At 44.7% G+C, this 19224-nt stretch overlaps 1 protein-coding gene and 1 long non-coding RNA gene across 3 annotated transcripts in view; both read left to right on the top strand.

Annotated features, from left to right (window-relative positions):
• LOC138738448 (collagen alpha-1(VIII) chain-like) overlaps positions 1 to 19224 on the top strand; it is a 176890-nt gene that overhangs the window by 1925 nt on the left and 155741 nt on the right. The window lies entirely within an intron of this gene.
• On the top strand, positions 6119 to 18297 carry LOC138739753 (uncharacterized). Its single transcript, XR_011342390.1, has 2 exons — positions 6119 to 6509; positions 17998 to 18297. It is a non-coding gene; the product is annotated as an uncharacterized lncRNA (long non-coding RNA).

Raw genomic sequence — 19224 nt, 5'->3', positions numbered from 1 at the left:
GCAATTTCACCACATCTAATTTCAATTATTTGTCCAACTCCTCTTTCGGTTGGAAATGGGAGTTCACCTATGATTATATTTTTGATTCTTGACTTTATCTTTCCATCCATGTGGTTAATATCAATGTTTAGCCCAATGACCTGCAGTTGTTCAAACCATCCATGACTGAGGAATCAGGAGATGTGACATTATATCTCACGTCTACGGCCAGAGAAACACTCATCTCTTCCCCTATCAAATCCCCTGACACCATTGATTTCGGACCTTTTTTTCCTCCCTCCTGTGCAGCTGAGCTGTCGGTGATGGCAAGCCCACCACCCCCACCCCGGCTACAGCTGCACTCCCCTGGGGTACAATCTTCCTCATCAGTATCCAAAAGTCTGTAATTAGGCAAAAATGTCACGATGCTTTGAAAAATTGTGACAATAATGCTTTACATCTAGAAAGATTGCGTTGAATAGCTTCTCGTTCACTTCTGCCCATCACCCTGCAGTGGTGGCAGGGTAATACAGGAAAACATTCATTCCACATAATGCACAACTACTTCCTGTAACAAAAATATCTCGTTGGGAGGCAAGTCACATTTTTAGTTCAGAAACTTCTCGTTTACCTCCTTCAGAACAAATACATTAAACAAGACAAGGAAGGGGTTTTTTTATACCATTATTGGATGTTTTACTTTAAGTGGCAGAATTTTGGTCAATTTATCTGTTCCACAATTTTGCTTGTTGAAATAATAGCCAGACCAGGATTGGCAGCAAGCCATTGTGAAATGAAATGCCTGCTGCCACAAGCTGTTAGTGGATTGTATTCCATCCTGTGCATCGATCCATGTGGTATACCACTCAACACTGACTTCCTTTCAGAAAGCCATCCTTCCATCACTACTGTCTGCCTCCTATCACCAAGCCAATTATGGATCCAATTAACTGGTTCACCTTGGATCCCCATGTGACTTAACGTTCTGGACAAGCCTGTGGGAGCTTGTCAAACACCTTATTCTCTATAGGTTGTACGGTCAGCTCAACACTATTACAGCAACCGGAACCAGGTTTTGAATCCGGTGCTGTCTGTAAGGAGCTTGCATGCTCTCCCTGGGTTTCCTCCAGGTGCTCTGGTTTCCTCCCACCCTTCAAAATGTGTGGGGTTTGTGGTGATACAAGTTGTGTATATGTGACTGTCAAAGCCCCTGTCCTCAGTCAAGCACAAGGAATTGGGCCAGCTATGTCTAAAGCGTAATAATGCCTATCAGGGTTGTAGCTCAGTTGGGTGGAATTGGGTGGCACAATCTCATGGGTCCAGAGGGCCTGTTACCGTACTGTATGTTTAAATTTTAAAATTTAAAATTGATTATTTTAACATCTACCGCCCTGCTTTCATCAATCTTTTTCATTTCCTCATCAAAATTTCAAATGAATGAGTTAGGATTTCCATGATCACCTTTACCTTTCCAAGTGTACATAAATCCTGCCCCTTAGGATTTCCTCCAATAATTTCTCCCACTGATGTTAGGTTCACAGTCCTGTAGTAATCTGGTTTATCCCTGTTGCTCTCTTAAATATAAGAATGACATTAGTGTTCCTCCAATCTTCTGCTTCCAGCTCTTTACTTACGGCTAACGAAGATTTAACAATCCGGTTTTAGAGCCAGACAAAACATCATGAAAATCAAAACAGCTGCATATGCTAGAAATCTAAAGCAAAAGCCCTTTGGCCTGTATGACTGCGCTGAACATGATGCTCAAATCAAACTACAGTAAAACTCCGGGTATCTGGCACTATTAGGATGGGTAAATGCCGGATAAGTGAATTTTTCAGTTGCTTGAGATTGCATGTTGCGTGCATTGGTGTACTAATGATGAAGTGCACCAATTTTAAACTTCTGTATTTTCTACCTATTTATTTTCCGTGATTTATTTGCCGGTTGCTTGAATTCCAGACAACAGGGGTTTTACTGTGAAACTGCTGCTGGGCACATGATAGTAATCCTTAATATTCATTTATCTATCTAGTCACTATCTGCCACATCCCCCCTGGCAGCCCTTACCAGGCACTCATCAGTCTCTGTGTAAAATATTTTCCCAAACATGGGTGCCGCAGTAAACGTAGTGGTTAGCATCACACTGTTACCACGCCAGCTACTGGGGTTCAAATCCAGTGCTGTCTGTAAGGAGTTTGTCTGCTCTCCCTGTGTCTGCGTGGGCTTCCTCTAGGTGCTCCAATTTCTTCCTACATTCCAAAGATGTACGTGATTTGTAGGTTGATTGGTCACATAGGTGTATTTGGAAAGTGCCAGAGGGTCTGTTACTGTGCTGTATCTCTAAATTAAAAATGAAATAAAATCTCCCTTAAACTCCCACGCCCCCATCGTAAATGCATGTCTTCTAGTGCGTGCTTTTACCCTGGGGAAAATATTTCTGAGATCTGATATGTCTTGCAAATTTGTAGAAGTGGAGACCATTCTGACTGGTGGGATCACTATCTGTTACGGAGGCACAGGGCAAGAAAAAGCTACAAGAGTTGTGAACTCTGCCAGCGCCCGCACAGACATCAGTCTCCACCTCATCGAGGACATCTGCAAGAGGCGGTGTCTTAAGGAAGCAGCCTCTATCCTCAAGGGCCCTTACCACGCCCTCTTCTCACATGCTACCATCAGGTATGAGGTGCAGGAGACCGAAGATGGGCACCCAGTGGCACGAAGACAACTTCTTCCCCTCCGCCATCAGATTTCTGAACGGTCAACGCACACAGGCACTACCTCACTTTCTCTTCTTTTGAACTATTTATTTATTTTAAAAATGTAATTTATTTGGAGTTCTGATGCTGTTGCAAAGCAGTGGATTTTGTGTCATGTTCATAGCAATAAATTCTGATCCTGTTCTAATTTAAGATACAGATCTATATCAATCAAATCAGATAAAAGGACATTGACTGAGAACATTAACTTCTGTTTCTTGCTGTATGGAAGCTGCCTGAACTGCTGAGTAATTTCTCCATTTACTGCTATGCTTGGTAATTTACTCGGTCTCCCTGTAAACTGTGGTTGCATAAAGTACCATCTATGGGATGCAACAATTCAATTCATTTACAGTACTTTCGTAATCTCCTGCTTGGAAAGACAAGAGTAGCAGATGCTGAGAAGCACATCACTTTCCAGGCATGAAGATGGAAAGAGTTTAGCAGCCACCAGTATTTTCCTGATCTTAATCCTGATAAGACATTAACATATTTGACTGTTGCTTTACTATGCTGGAACTGACGTTGCGAGGACTTTCCTCACAAGGGAAAGGTCACCGCTGCCTTCTCAATAAAAATTGAATTTTGTCCATAATAACAGCTTTGCATATTTTCAAAGAATTATGAAAAATTGATAATACATTCAAGTATGCATTTTAATAGGTGTCCCATGATCTCAAGATATTCCAAAATGCTTTAGGGCAAGTTAAATACACATTGAAATATAATGTAATGCAATTTGTCCAAAACAAGCTTCCACAAATAGCATTAAGTAAATATGACCAGATAATGATGTTCAATGTTGTAAAGATTTTTGTAGCTGCAGAGTTTCCGTTGCTCACCGATGCCACTTTGTTTTTATATTGAAATCGGCCGAAGGTATTCGTGAGAACGTGGGCGCATACATGCATGTGTATGTGCAGATGTGGAAGTATCAGCCAATAGGTAGAGAGATTACATCTGCTGTATCTGACCCGACCTTGTTGGTTTTCGTGCAGTTGGATAACCATGTTGAGGAACTGTGGGGGGCATCCGATGCGCTCTAGTATTTGCCAAAATCCTTTCCTGCTCACAGTGTCGAAGGCTTTGGTGAGGTCAACAAAGGTGATGTTGAGTCCTTTGTTTTGTTCTCTGCACTTTTCTTGGAGCTGTCTGAGGGCAAAGACCATGTCAGTAGTTCCTCTGTTTGCGCGAAAGCCGCACTGTGATTCTGGGAGAACATTCTCGGCGACACTAGGTATTATTCTATTTAGGAGAATCCTAGCGAAGATTTTGCCTGCAATGGAGAGCAGCGTGATTCCCCTGTAGTTTGAGCAGTCTGATTTCTCGCCTTTGTTTTTGTACAGGGTGATGATGATGGCATCACGAAGGTCCTGAAGCAGCTTTCCTTGGTCCCAGCAGAGCTTGAAAAACTCATGCAGTTTGGCATGCAGAGTTTTGCCGCCAGTCTTCCAGACCTCTGGGGGGATTCCATCCATACCTGCTGCTTTGCCACTTTTCAGTTATTCAATTGCCTTCCCGGGTGAGGACCTCATCCAGCTCTAGCCTTAGTGGCTGTTGAGGGAGCTGGAGCAGGGCGGATTCTTAGGACTGAGCAGTTGGCACTGAAAAGAGATTGGAAGTGTTCTGACCATCGGTTGAGGATAGAGATCTTGTCGCTGAGGAGGACTTTGCCATCTGAGCTGCGCAGCGGGCTTTGGACCTGGGGTGAGGGGCCGTACACAGCCTTTAGAGCCTTGTAAAAACCCCTGAAGTCGCCAATGTCCGTGCTGAGCTGGGTTCGTTTGGCAAGGCTAGTCCACCACTCATTTTGGATCTCCCGGAGTTTGCGCTGAAGATGGCTGCATGCGCCCTTCTCCATTAACAATGGTGTGAAGCAAGGCTGCATTCTCGCACCAACCCTCTTTTCAATCTTCTTCAGCATGATGCTGAAACAAGCCATGAAAGACCACAAAAATGTAGACGCTGTTTACATTCGGTACCGCACGGATGGCAGTCTCTTCAATCTGAGGCGCCTGCAAGCTCACACCAAGACACAAGAGCAACTTGTCTGTGAACTACTCTTTGCAGACGATGCCGCTTTAGTTGCCCATTCAGAGCCAGCTCTTCAGCGCTTGACGTCCTGTTTTGCGGAAACTGACAAAATGTTTGGCCTACAAGTCAGCCTGAAGAAAACTGAGGTCCTCCATCAGCCAGCTCCCCACCATGACTACCAGCACCCCCCCACATCTCCATTGGGCACTCAAAACTCAAAACGGTCAACCAGTTTACCTATCTTGGCTGCACCATTTCATCAGATGCAAGGATCGACAACGAGATAGACAACAGACTCACCAAGGCAAATAGCGCCTTTGGAAGACTACACAAAAGAGTCTGGAGAAACAACCAACTGAAAAACCTCACAAAGATTAGCGTATACAGAGCCGTTGTCATACCCACACTCCTGTTCGGCTCCGAATCATGGGTCCTCTACCGGCATCACCTACGGTTCCTAGAACGCTTCCACCAGCGTTCTCTCCGCTCCATCCTCAACATTCATTGGAGCGACTTCTCCCTAACATCGAAGTACTCGAGATAGCAGAGGCCGACAGCATCGAATCCATGCTGCTGAAGATCCAACTGCGCTGGGTAGGTCACGTCTCCAGAATGGAGGACCATCGCCTTCCCAAGATCGTGTTATATGGCAAGCTCTCCACTGGCCACCGTGACAGAGGTGCACCAAAGAAGAGGTACAAGGACTGCCTAAAGAAATCTCTTGGCGCCTGCCACATTGACCACCGCCAGTGGGCTGATAGCGCCTCAAACCGTGCATCTTGGCGCCTCACAGTTCGGCGGGCAGCAACCTCCTTTGAAGAAGACCGCAGAGCCCACCTCACTGACAAAAGACAAAGGAGGAAAAACCCAACACCCAACCCCAACCCACCAATTTTCCCCTGCAACCGCTGCAACCGAGTCTGCCTGTCCCGCATCGGACTTGTCAGCCACAAATGAGCCTGCAGCTGACGTGGACGTTACCCCTCCATAAATCTTCGTCCGCGAAGCCAAGCCAAAGAAGAAGAGAGAGATTACAAGACATAAACGTTATCGTGAGCTCCTGGATTATAGGAAAGTTGGGAGTGTAAAAGTGTTCCCGGGAGAGTATTCACTGTCTATTGCTACTGTACAAACAGCTTACCATTCCTGCTCCACTAAACTTAATTACTTTCACGTTGCTGGAGTGTGGCTTGACCTTTTAAACTTCCAATGACAGACTGTAGCTGAAAGCTACCGTTTCTTTTGTGTGCATGAGAGACAATTGCGGATGGGGGGGGGATATTTCAATTTACCATGTTGCCCCTACTTCATTAGAGTTGGCATAAAATGCTTGGCGTAGCTCACAAGGCTGAAGGAAATGAACTTTTGCTTTTCATTAAATGGCCACGAGGAACCACCAAAATAATCTCCACAGCCAAGTATTCAGCAGATCTAAGCAAAGACCATCTGTCTGACACATGGCCAAGCAATTATCATGAGTGATTCACTGCAGGGTCACAAATGACCTAATAATGAGCAATAATGTAAAAGTATTCAGTAAAATGTAAGAACAATATCGAAAAACAAGGACCAATAACTTCATTAAAAAAGCAAAAATTGCTTGAAACATTGAGCAGGCCAGACAGCATATATGAAAAGAGAAACAGTTAACGCTTCCGGTTGAAGATCCCTCATCTTAACTTTTCGAAATGCTAAGTGGTGTAAACTGATACTTTGTTCAGCACTTCATGAAGCACAAAGGTAAAATTAATAAGAACATAAATAATTGAAGCAGGAATAGATAGCCTCTTGACCCCATGAGCCTGCTCTTCAAATCAATAAAATAATCATAAATTCTATACCTTAAATTTCATTTTCCTGAAGAATATCCACATTTCCCTGGAGTCCAAAATCTCTTGCTCTCAGTTTTTAGTTTATATTCATTGACAAAACATTGATGGTTCTCTGCGGGATGAGAATTCTGAACATTTACAACTCAATCTTAAATGGGCTCTCGATTCTACTGTTACCATGTACCCTAGTTTTTGACAGCCCACCGCACCCCCTCCCTCACTGAGGAGACAGCATCTCAACATGTCCTCTCGGAACTCTCTTGGATGATCACGACACATTCTTCTCATTTCCACTGTCGATTATGAGCTGGATTAAGAATTAGTGAGAAAATATTACTGGAGAAATTAAGGATTATAGAGAGCGAATAAATCCACAGAACCTGATGATCAGAATGGGTTATATTAAGAAATTAAGTTTGGAATTAAAATTAGAAAGGTTTCAAATTGCCTTTTTGAGATTGGCGTCAGCTGTGGCAAGAAAATGTTTGGCACTTACTTGGAAAAATGAGACCAATTTGAGTATTCAATGGTGGCATTCAGAAATTATAATGTATAATTTACATAATAATTATCCTTTCTTCGTTAAAGTTTGGACCCCCTATATGAGCTATATGGGTTCCAATGTGTAATAGTTTTTTTCCCCACGGGTGTTGGGGTTGCACCAAACCATGGCAATAGTTGATGATTGTTACATAAGTTGATCTACTCTTCTATTTTCTTTCTTCTATTTTTCTTTTTGGGTAGATTAGGGGGGGTTAGGGTTGGGGGTAGGGGATTATATGTGAAAATATTATATGTATTTACTTGCATTTTAATTTTGATTGTATGACTTTGTGGTGCTCTGTTAGACAGAATCAGACACACACAAGGTAAAGACTGTACAACAAGCTTTAATCCACAAAGACTTCCACAGAGACAGGCTGGCTGTAGCTGCAGTAACTCTGAGAGAGACTTCGGAGGCTGGCGCAGGCTTATATCCCAGAGGGTGATTGACACCTGACCGGGTGGGGCTTGATCCATTCAGGTCGACTGATTGACAGCTGGCCAGGTGTAGTCCTGTCCCCCTTACACTCCTGCAGGTACAGAGGTTGCCCCCCTGCAGTAGGCCGGCAGTACACTCCTGCAGGTACAGAGGTTGCCCCCCTGCAGTAGGCCGGCAGTACACTCCTGCAGGTACAGAGGTTGCCCCCTGCAGTAGGCCGGCGGTAAAGTCCTGCAGTTACAGAGGTTGCCCCCTGCAGTAGGCCGGCGGTACACTCCTGCAGTTACAGAGGTTTCCCCCTGCAGTAGGCCGGCGGTACACTCCTGCAGGTACAGAGGTTGCCCCCTGCAGTAGGCCGGCGATACACTCCTGCAGGTACAGAGGTTGCCCCCTGCAGTAGGCCGGCGGTACACTCCTGCAGGTACAGAGGTTGCCCCCTGCAGTAGGCCGGCGGTACACTCCTGCAGGTACAGAGGTTGCCCCCTGCAGTAGGCCGGCGGTACACTCCTGCAGGTACAGAGGTTGCCCCCTGCAGTAGGCCGGCGGTACACTCCTGCAGGTACAGAGGTTGCCCCCTGCAGTAGGCCGGCGGTACACTCCTGCAGGTACAGAGGTTTCCCCCTGCAGTAGGCCGGTGATGTACCACCACAAACTTATTTGATAAATAAATTTAAAAAAATTTTAAAACCTGATGATCAGATGTTGAAAGAGATGACTTCGTTGGTGGTAGATGTTGTTATCATTTCATATTTTTCTATGACCTTGAAGAAGTGTATTCAATCCGTTTAATTTAAACAGTGTCCCAGAGTGATCGCATCAATCCCTTTCCAATGAAATGAAACAATAAAGTCTGCAGATACTGTAATTGCTCTTAATACACAATAGTGGAGAAATGCATCAGGTTCCACAGGAGGGCAGAGGTATATGTAGCCAACATTTTGGACCTGAGGCCTTCATCAAGGTGTGAGCAAAAAACAAGAAGGCGTCTGAAAATAATGGTGGGGGAGGAGGGAAAGGAGCGAAGTGCAGGCCAACACCTAGAGTCCATGGTAGGAGGCAAGGAGAGAAAAGCTGATTTTCTCCAGCACTTTTGTTTATTGATCTCTTTCCACTATTTATTTGCCTGTTGCCTGTTCCCCCATGATTGTTCATTAACATCCTTAATTCACCACCAATCACCTCCATTAGAGGCACTTTACAGTGGCCAAATTAACTCATCAATCAGTATGTACTTGGGCTAGGGGAGGAAACGACTCTCCGGGAACACAGGGGAAATGTGTAAATTCCACACAGACTGAACCAAAGGTCCAGAATCTAACCAGAGTCTGAAGCAGTGAGGCAGCTGCACTTACCTGCTGTGTGGTTACGCAGTCCATTATTAAAATACCCCGAATAGTTCTTACAGATTGAAAAGCAGCAAATTAAAAAAGAGAAAACACATAATTATAGGCCAGTTAGTCTGATGATAGCGGGGAAAATGGTGGAATTTATTATTCTGGAGTTGGCAGCCGGGCACTTAGAACTTTGTAATAGGATTGAGCAGAATTAACGTAGACTTATGAAAGAGAAGTTACATTTGAGGTTGTAAATTGACAGAATAGATAAGGGGAAAATCAGTGAACATGATGCGCTTGGATATGCAGAAGGTTCTTGATTAGGTGCTATACAAAAGATTAATAAATAAATTTAGAACACAAAGATCGGGGATAATATACTGGTGTGGAGTGAAGGCTAATTAATGGACAAAAATATCGTAGAAATACAGTTATCCAGAAATCCTGTTATCCAGAATTCAAGCAACCAGCAACCCCAAGCAACTGGCAAACAAAAATCAAGCAAATAAATAAACATAAAATAAATAAAAAATTAAAGTTTTAAAAATAAATGTTCTCTGAAGCAAGTATGGTGAAGATGGGAGCAAATATTTAGCCAGTGGTGCTTGGGATGAAGAGCTGCTGGGGCAGCTCTCCCAAAGTGCCTCCCTATCTCTACCCAGTAAGAGTCTTTATCTTTATTAGTATATTATTAGGTATATTTGTAAGGCTTTATCTGTAAACCTGGAAGGAGAGGGGAGGGGGGGGGGTATGATAGTGGTACGGTTAGTGAAACATTTTTAGTGCATCATTGACCTGCATCTAATTTAAATTTTGAAAGTTCGGGACTTACCTGATTAAAGTGAACTTTACATTATTAAGGATACAATAATGATTTTTATTCAAATTACTTTGCATTTTGTCTTTTAAACTGTTTATTCTTAATGCAGGTGTATTAGGCATTGTAAGAGTGAATCTCAAGCAACCAGAAAATTTGCATATCCGGCATTTGAATTCCCTGCAGATGCTGGATACCAGAGGCTTTACTGCAAATGGGTCAATTTTTCACTTGGGAGGCTATGAATAGCAGGATACCAGCAGATCACAATCTATGCAATTTGGATGAATGGATCAAATGTAATGATAACGTTAAGTTGTTGACAGAGTGAGTTGTGAGGAGGATGCGGAGAGTTTTCAAGAGAATATAGATAAGCTGTGAACAGACTGAGCATGGAAGCTGGATTGTTATGTGGAAAACTGTGATTTTCCACCACTTCAGATAAAAAAACCGAAAGGATATCAGTTTTCAGATAAACTGCATATTCTCGAACATGAATCACGAAAAGTAAATATACAGGAACAGCAAGCAATTGGGAAGAGAGATAGTACGTTGACCATTATTGCAAGAGATTTTGAGGACAAGTGTAAATGCACCTCACTGAAATAAGATTGGGCTGCAGTGACATCTGGAATATTGTCATCGCACAAAAACAGGCCCTTTGGCCCACCGTGTCCATGCTGTCAATCAAATACCCATCATACTAATCTGCCCTTGTCTGTAGCCTTCTACGGTTTGGTGATTCAGATATTTGTCCAGATATTTCTTATCAGCATGGTTAGTTAAGCGCAGCCATTCTCAATCCGGGTCCTGCTACCCCTCCCACCCTCCACTGGGGGCCACAACAGATTTAAGTAAAAGCCTCGTTTTCCTTTCACCTCACGTAACATAATTTTTTTAAATGTAGTCAGTAAGAGAGAAGTGCTGAAGAAACCAAAACAGAGTTGGGGCCCCATAAACTTTGAACAGAGACCCTGGGGAGGTCATAGTAGAAAAATGGTTGAGAACGGCTTGTCTAGAGCTTAGCGCAACGCGGTTAAAGTGCCAGTAACCCTATTTTGAATCCAGCGCTGTCTGTAGGGAGTTTGCATGTTCTCCACGTGTCTGTGTGGGGTTCCTTCGGGTGCTCTGGTTCTCTCCCACCCTCCAACAATGTATGGGGTTGGTAGGCTGATTATATTTGGGCCGGAAAGGCTGGATACTGTGCTGTAACTCTAAATTTAAAAAAAAAATGTCTTTACCATCACCTCAGGCAATCTGCTTCAGATTCCAAACACCCTCTTTTTGAACAAGAAATTCCTTAGATCCCCTCTAAACCTTTTCGCTCATGTCCTTTTTTCATATTTCTTGTGAGTTTATGATCATATGCTATTTAGCTCCCTCTTCACTAATATTTTAGTCATTGCTACATTCTTTGGCTTGGCTTCGCGGTTAAAGATTTATGGAGGGGTAATGTCCACGTCAGCTGCAGGCTCGTTTGTGGCTGACAAGTCCGATGCGGGACAGGCAGACACGGTTGCAGGGGAAAATTGGTGGGTTGGGGTTGGGTGTTGGGTCTTTCCTCCTTTGCCTTTTGTCAGTGAGGTGGGCTCTGCGGTCTTCTTCAAAGGAGGTTGCTGCCCGCCGAACTGTGAGGCGCCAAGATGCACGGTTGGAGGCGATATCAGCCCACTGGCGGTGGTCAATGTGGCAGGCACCAAGAGATTTCTTTAGGCAGTCCTTGTACCTTTTCTTTGGTGCACCTCTGTCACGGTGGCCAGTGGAGAGCTCGCCATATAACACAATCTTGGGAAGGCGCTGACAGAATACTCAGTATAATCCTCCTTCTCACATCACACTTATTATACAGTCTCCTTCTGACTCGTATTGTAGATGGTGTTCTCATCATAATGTAAGCTGATGGGTATGCAGAATAAAATGCTTGTGGCTTTGGCAGATGTGCCATGAAGCCTCCATGTAACGTCCAGCAGCCTCTTTCTTTCAATGAGCTTGTTGGGCGTTTTGAGTCCATCTTCTCCAGCGCAGAACTGGTGATCAACCCTATTAGCACACTAGTGGACCCAGTCCCTAGGATCACTTAGTGATTGATGACACAGGTTAGAGCAGTGGTTCTCAACCTTTTTCTTTCCACTCACGTTCCACTTTAATTAATCCCTATGCTATCGGTGATTAGTAAGGGATTGCTTAAAGTAGTATGTGAGTGGGAAGAAAAAGTTTGAGAACTACTGTTTCAATTGTCCTTAATTGACTTGTTATGTGCATGGTTTCACAACTCCATAGGTAATGGGCCAATGACAATTTTTCTCAAGCAAAATATTTCAGCAACAATTGGGTCTAGAACAGTGGTTCTCAACCTTCCCTTCCCACTCACATGCCACCTTAAGCCATCCTTTACTAATCACAGAGCACCGATGGCATAGGGATTACTTAAAGTGGTATGTGAGTGGAAAGAAAAGGGTTGAGAACCACTGGATTAGACTGTAAGTCATAGGACCAGAAATGGACTATTCAGTCTGCTCCACTATTTAATCATGAGCTGATCCATTTTCCCACTCAGCCCCCCTGGCTGGCCTTCTCCTCATAACCTTTGATGCCCTGGCTAATCAAGAACCAATCATTACTGCCTTGAATACACCCAATGAGCTGGCCTCCATAACCTCCTGTGGCAACAAATTACACAGATTTACCACTCTGTGGGGGAAGAAATTCCTCCTTATCCTGTTCTAAGCAGATGACATTCAATCCTGAAGGTGTCCTTGACTAGTGGTTCTCGACGTTATTTTTCCTCTCACATATCACCTTAAGTAATCCCTTATAACCACTGAACACTTAATAAAAAGGTTGAAAACCACTGTCCATCATGGGAAACAACCTTTCTCCATCTACTCTGTCCACGTCAGTCAACATTCAAAATGTTTCAATGAGATCTCCCCCTCATTCTCCTAAATTCCAATGAATACAGGTCAAGAGCTGTCAATCACTTCTCAAATGATACCTGTTTCTTTCCTGGAATCATCCTTGTGAACCTCCTCTGAAGCTTCTCCCATGCTGCACATCTTTTCTTAAATGAGGAGCCCAAAACTGGTCACAATACTCCAAGTGAACCCTCACCAGTGTCTTATAAAGTTCTGCTGTGGCACAAGTGAAAGGCACATAATGTTTGAATGTAGCATTTACGAGTTTAGTCCTGGGACTTGGATGCATTGCACCATGGCTATAGATTCTTCTGATCAAAGTGGTACGCATTGTATCACAGCTAGTTCAAGTTTTTGTCCCTTGTCACGTGTGCCAAGGAACAGTGACAAGATTTGGGCCCCTTATCTTAGAAAGGATGTGATGTTGTTGGAGAGGGTGCAGAGGAGATTTACTAGGATGATTCCCAGAATGGAAGGGCTAACATACGAGGAGCATTTGGAAACTCTTGAGTTGTATTCATTGGAGTAAAGGAGAATGAGAGGAGATCTCATAGAGTTGTATTTTGAAAGGTTTAGATAGGGTGGATGTGGGTAAGATGATTCCTTTGGTGGGTGAATCGAGGACAAGGGGTCATAGTCTGAAAATTAGAAGTTATCCATATAAAAAAAGAGATGAGGAAGAACTTCTTTAGCCAGAGGGTCGTGGATCGGTGGAACTCGCGGCCACATACAGCAGGGGAAGCCAGGTCACTGGGAGTATTTAAAAAAGAAATAGACAAGGATCTCATTAGTGAAGGCATCAAGGGATATAGGGAAAAGGCTGGAAATTGGAACTAGTGTAGTGTAGCTTAGTGTAGTTTTATGGAACAGACTCGATGGGCCTAGTGGCCTGGTTCTATTCCTTTGTCTTGTGATCTTGTGATAAATACAGCAAAATAAAACCCAATACAGACTGTAGGGCTACAGTGAGAGATCAATTCTCGTGGCTATCCCTCAAGGCCGAGGATGATTATTTTCATTCCTATAGGCTCTCAAGTGGCTTATGAGTACCATCTTGGGAAGTGGCCCACCGAGCAAAGACGCCTGTGCTTGTTTAACATGTACTTAATGTTGCACTGCAAGAAGTCCCACGATACTTCACAAATCAACCATCTAGTTCCAATGGCATGGAAACCACGACGATCGGAGCTGATTGATTTGTTGCTGCCTTCACAGCCGTTGAATTCAAAGTAACTTTGTCCATCTGTTCCACTGATCAGAGGAAGGTGACATTATTTTACAAATGCACGATTCTGATAGCGGCAGGGAAAAAAATTGTTTTTGAATTTGGTGTGTGATCCCACATTCTTAAATCTTCTTCCCAATGGGAAAAAGGAAGAGAGCATAGGGAGGGTGGGATGAGACCTTTAGCACGTGGGCCCATTTTTTGAGGCATCAGAAGTTGTAGATGGAGCTGATAGAGGTTTATGAGATTTATGGGATGAAGGCTTGAGATGATCTGCATTCTCAATTCTATGCAGCTTCTTCTGGTTGAGATCAGCAGCTTCCATACCATGCAGTGATGCATCCTGACGGGATACTCTTATGGTACATCTGTAGAAGACATTGAGGAACGCCGAGACATGCCAAATTTCCTCAGGCCCATGAGAAGGTGTATGGTTGGCCCATTCATTGGAGATGTTTACTCCTGGCAACATTAACACCATTGATGCAAACAGGGGAATGAGCCTTACCCGCCTTCCAGAAATCAATGCTGGCTCCTCAGTTTTGGTGACCAACCACATTGGGTCGACGCCACCAAAATATTAGCATTGCTGAGTCAGCTCCCCGACCCCACCCTTCCTTGGGGAGTAGCTGTGGCTTCAGTGGAGCTCAAATTATCCCTCCTTATGACTCCACTGTTGCCAGTCAACTGGCAAGCCCAGACAGCATGATACAGTTCATGCCTCGAGGGTGAAATCCTCGGCACATGAACAGGCAAGGTGAGGGATGGTTACTGAATGAGGGACTGAGCATTAGCATGAGTTGGTCTTGGATTGCCCCGGAAAAACGGGATTATTACACTTCTTCCCCATTCCCGCCTACTCTCACAACACCTTCCTCTCCTTCATAATTGCTCATGGATTGGCTGGTGATAAAGACTGAGCCCACATAGTGGCAACATTGCAGAATAAATCATACCCTCACCATACAAGATCCACTTTGTTAGTCAAGGTGGGGAACCTCCCAAGTCAGCCTAGGCATCAGATTTATGAGCTGAACACACCAATAGTCATTTCTCAAATTGAATTTAGCAGCATGGAATACTTATATACTATATATATGTTCTTTTTTTTTCTTTTGGCTTGGCTTCGCGGACGAAGATTTATGGAGGGGGTAAAAAGTCCACGTCAGCTGCAGGCTCGTTTGTGGCTGACCAGTCCGATGCGGGACAGGCAGACACGATTGCAGCGGTTGCAAGGGAAAATTGGTTGGTTGGGGTTGGGTGTTGGGTTTTTCCTCCTTTGCCTTTTGTCAGTGAGGTGGGCTCTGCGGTCTTCTTCAAAGGAGGCTGCTGCCCGCCAAACTGTGAGGCACCAAGATGCACGGTTTGAGGCGTTATCAGCCCACTGGCGGTGGTCAATGTGGCAGGCACCAAGAGATTTCTTTAGGCAGTCCTTGTACCTTTTCTTTGGTGCACCTCTGTCACGGTGGCCAGTGGAGAGCTCGCCATATAATACGATCTTGGGAAGGCGATGGTCCTCCATTCTGGAGACGTGACCCATCCAGCGCAGCTGGATCTTCAGCAGCGTGGACTCGATGCTGTCGACCTCTGCCATCTCGAGTACCTCGACGTTAGGGGTGTGAGCGCTCCAATGGATGTTGAGGATGGAGCGGAGACAACGCTGGTGGAAGCGTTCTAGGAGCCGTAGGTGGTGCCGGTAGAGGACCCATGATTCGGAGCCGAACAGGAGTGTGGGTATGACAACGGCTCTGTATACGCTTATCTTTGTGAGGTTTTTCAGTTGGTTGTTTCTCCAGACTCTCCTGCGTAGTCTTCCAAAGGCGCTATTTGCCTTGGCGAGTCTGTTGTCTATCTCATTGTCGATCCTTGCATCTGATGAAATGGTGCAGCCGAGATAGGTAAACTGGTTGACCGTTTTGAGTTTTGTGTGCCCGATGGAGATGTGGGGGGGCTGGTAGTCATGGTGGGGAGCTGGCTGATGGAGGACCTCAGTTTTCTTCAGGCTGACTTCCAGGCCAAACATTTTGGCAGTTTCCGCAAAGCAGGACGTCAAGCGCTGAAGAGCTCTCCATTGCAGGCAAAATCTTCGCTAGGATTCTACTAAATAGAATAATACCTAGTGTCGCTGAGAATATTCTCCCAGAATCACAGTGCGGCTTTCGCGCAAACAGAGGAACCACTGACATGGTCTTTGCCCTCAGACGGCTCCAAGAAAAGTGCAGAGAACAAAACAAAGGACTCTACATCACCTTTGTTGACCTCACCAAAGCCTTCGACACCGTGAGCAGGAAAGGGCTTTGGCAAATACTAGAGCGCATCGGATGTCCCCCAAAGTTCCTCAACATGATTATCCAACTGCACGAAAACCAACAAGGTCGGGTCAGATACAGCAATGAGCTCTCTGAACCCTTCTCCATTAACAATGGCGTGAAGCAAGGCTGTGTTCTCGCACCAACCCTCTTTTCAATCTTCTTCAGCATGATGCTGAACCAAGCCATGAAAGACCCCAACAATGAAGACGCTGTTTACATCCGGTACCGCACGGATGGCAGTCTCTTCAATCTGAGGCGCCTGCAAGCTCACACCAAGACACAAGAGAAACTTGTCCGTGAACTACTCTTTGCAGATGATGCCGCTTTAGTTGCCCATTCAGAGCCAGCTCTATATATATGTATATATACTATATATGTCCATATAATAGTGAAATTTTGTAGACCAATTTTTAGGGTAAAATTTAGAGAGTTGACTATTACAGTCATTCTACTTTTGACTACGGTAAGTACTTGAGTTGTTTGAGGCATTGGGAGTTTGGGAAGGCGGGTGACTGCCCGGGACCAGGTGGTAAGTCCATGTTCGGGATGTCAGAAGCTCCAGTGGGCGGGTGGCCAAGGCCTAGATGAAAGCCTGTGGTTGAGGCCTCAGGAGCTCTGATGGGTGGGCAGCCAGGGGCTAAAAATAAGGGGGTCGACTTTTACATAGTATCGACTATTACATGTGTTACCTAAGGTATGTAATATCCACAGTCCCCACACATGCTTGGGTGGTGCAAGAGCCATGTGAACCAATATCCAAGCTTTGATGTGTTCAGATGCAGAAAGCAGAAAGCAGACGAATGGAACCATAGAATATTACAGCACAGAAAACAAGCCATTTAGCCCTTCTAGTCTGTGCCAAAACCTCATTCCGCTAGTCTCATTGACCTGCACCCATTCCATAATCCTCCAGACCTCTCCCATCCATGTATCTATCCAATTTATTCTTAAAATGTAAGAATGAGACCTCATTTGCCACGTCAGATGGCAACTCTTGCCACACCCCCACCAATCTCTGAGTGAAGAAGTTCCCCCTAAACCTTTCCCCTTTCACCCTAAAGCCATGCCCTCTCATATTTATCTATCCCAATCTCAGTGGAAACAGCCTACTTGCATTTACTCTGTGAATACCCCTCATAATTTTCCATACCTCTATCAAATTTGACCTCGCCTATGACTTATACAACCTCACCACAACATCCCAACTCCTGTATTCAATACTTTGATTTATGAAGACCAAGATGCCATTAGCTTCCTTTATAACCCTGTCTACTTGGGCACCACTTTCAGGGAATTATATACAATGAAAGTATCATGTTTCAGATTGCACCAACCTGCATGATTTATGTGGGAGGCAAGGGAGAGGGAACCCTTTGAGTGTAACGTATCTCCACAATGGCACCTATCACCTGCAATGTGATGTGAAAAGATTCAGTGACACCCTGTGATTCTCATTCAGCATCTGCTCTCTTTGCCTGTTGCTCCCTGGGAGGAGAGAATGAGTCAGCCCTCTTTGAATTCACCACATCCTTGTCTTCCGTTAGTCAATAATAGATGAGCTCTAATTATCTCCAGACCCAGTCTGGAAGAAGTTGATGGATAAACATCCATGGCGATGGTACCTTGGCTGGCCAATGGCAAACCCAGCTCTAGATTAGAGTAGAAACAGAAAATGCTGGGAGCAGAAAGTAATTTGGGCAGTAACTGTAAGAAGGGAAGCAGAATTAATATTTTTGGGTTTCAGACCCTTTGTGAAACAGGGAAAATGTTAACATGCCCTTTCAGTCATGAGTTTTTCCATTTACTCTCAGAGTGGAGGTGTGCCTGGACCAGGTAGGCCAATATTACTGATGCGTGGATGCCTCGTGGTCCCTTGCTGAAGTGCAGTATATGGAGGAGAACTGCTTCTTGAAAATGCTGGGTATATATGTGCCTTTGCGGAGACCCTTCCTTCCTCATCCAGCAACTTGCCCTCTTCTGCCTGCCCTCTGCTTCCTGCAGGCTGGGAACACCTGGGAGCAATGCTCATTGTGAAGCGTTTGAGTCAAGTCAACGCTCTTTAGCCATCAATTTTTAAAGCTGAATTAAATATAATGCTACCTTCAATATAATTATCACGCACTTCTGAGCCGTTTCTTATTCCATTGATTGTAGCAGACTGTGCTCACTTTTTTGTTGAATGTCTACTTCCCACAAAGAAATATACAAAATGAACTCAACGTGGGTTGCACACTATCTTTTACTCTGTCTCGGTGAGAATACTGGAGTTGGCTTACACAGGAAGTACGACGATGAATAATATTTCTCATTCATAAACATGCAGCAGAATAAACACGTCCTTGCATTCTAGTGGCTAAGCAGACAGTGTCATGGCTACAATAATGAGAATCATGGGGGGGGATATTATAAAGACATTAGATGCTGGAATCTAGAACCAAAAACAGTCTGATGGGGGAGCATCATCTGTGGGGGTGGTGGGGGGAAGGAATGGTCAATACTTCAGGTTGACACCTTTCATCGAGAAGATGGGTGACAGCCAGCATAAGGAGGAGAGGATGGGTGGGGCGAGACAAGAACCTGTCGGGGACTGGTGAGGGGCAGGTGGGGAGAATATTGGGTGGAATGGGAGGTGATTGATAGATGCCAAAAAAGACAGGGGAGTGAGTCTTCCTGAATTCAATGCCTAGCTCCTCAGTCAAGGCAATCAGAGCAAGAGATATCCAGGGGAAGTGCAGGTGGGGACAGCTGGTGGAGGGGGATCTGCTAGATTTCTGGGGATTGGCTGAGAAATTAAGGAAATGCGAGGGAGGTCTCCATCAAACACACGAGGGGAAGTGGTGTCACCCAAGATAGGAGGACACTTCAAATTCGTTCACTCTGTCCACCACCAATTCCCCCAATGATCACTGGACTGTACACCTCTGGTTTTCTTTTCCTAAAGTCTACAATCAGCTCCTTGGTCTTGGTGACGTCGACTGTACAAGTTCAGCCAAGTTTTCATTCTCCCTCCTGTGTGATGAGGCTTTGTCCGGTGGGCA

Source organism: Narcine bancroftii, chromosome 7, assembly GCF_036971445.1.
Source record: "Narcine bancroftii isolate sNarBan1 chromosome 7, sNarBan1.hap1, whole genome shotgun sequence".
Lineage (NCBI taxonomy): Eukaryota > Metazoa > Chordata > Chondrichthyes > Torpediniformes > Narcinidae > Narcine > Narcine bancroftii.
Note: the sequence above shows the minus strand (reverse complement) of the source record. Positions and strands in the feature narration are given on the sequence as shown.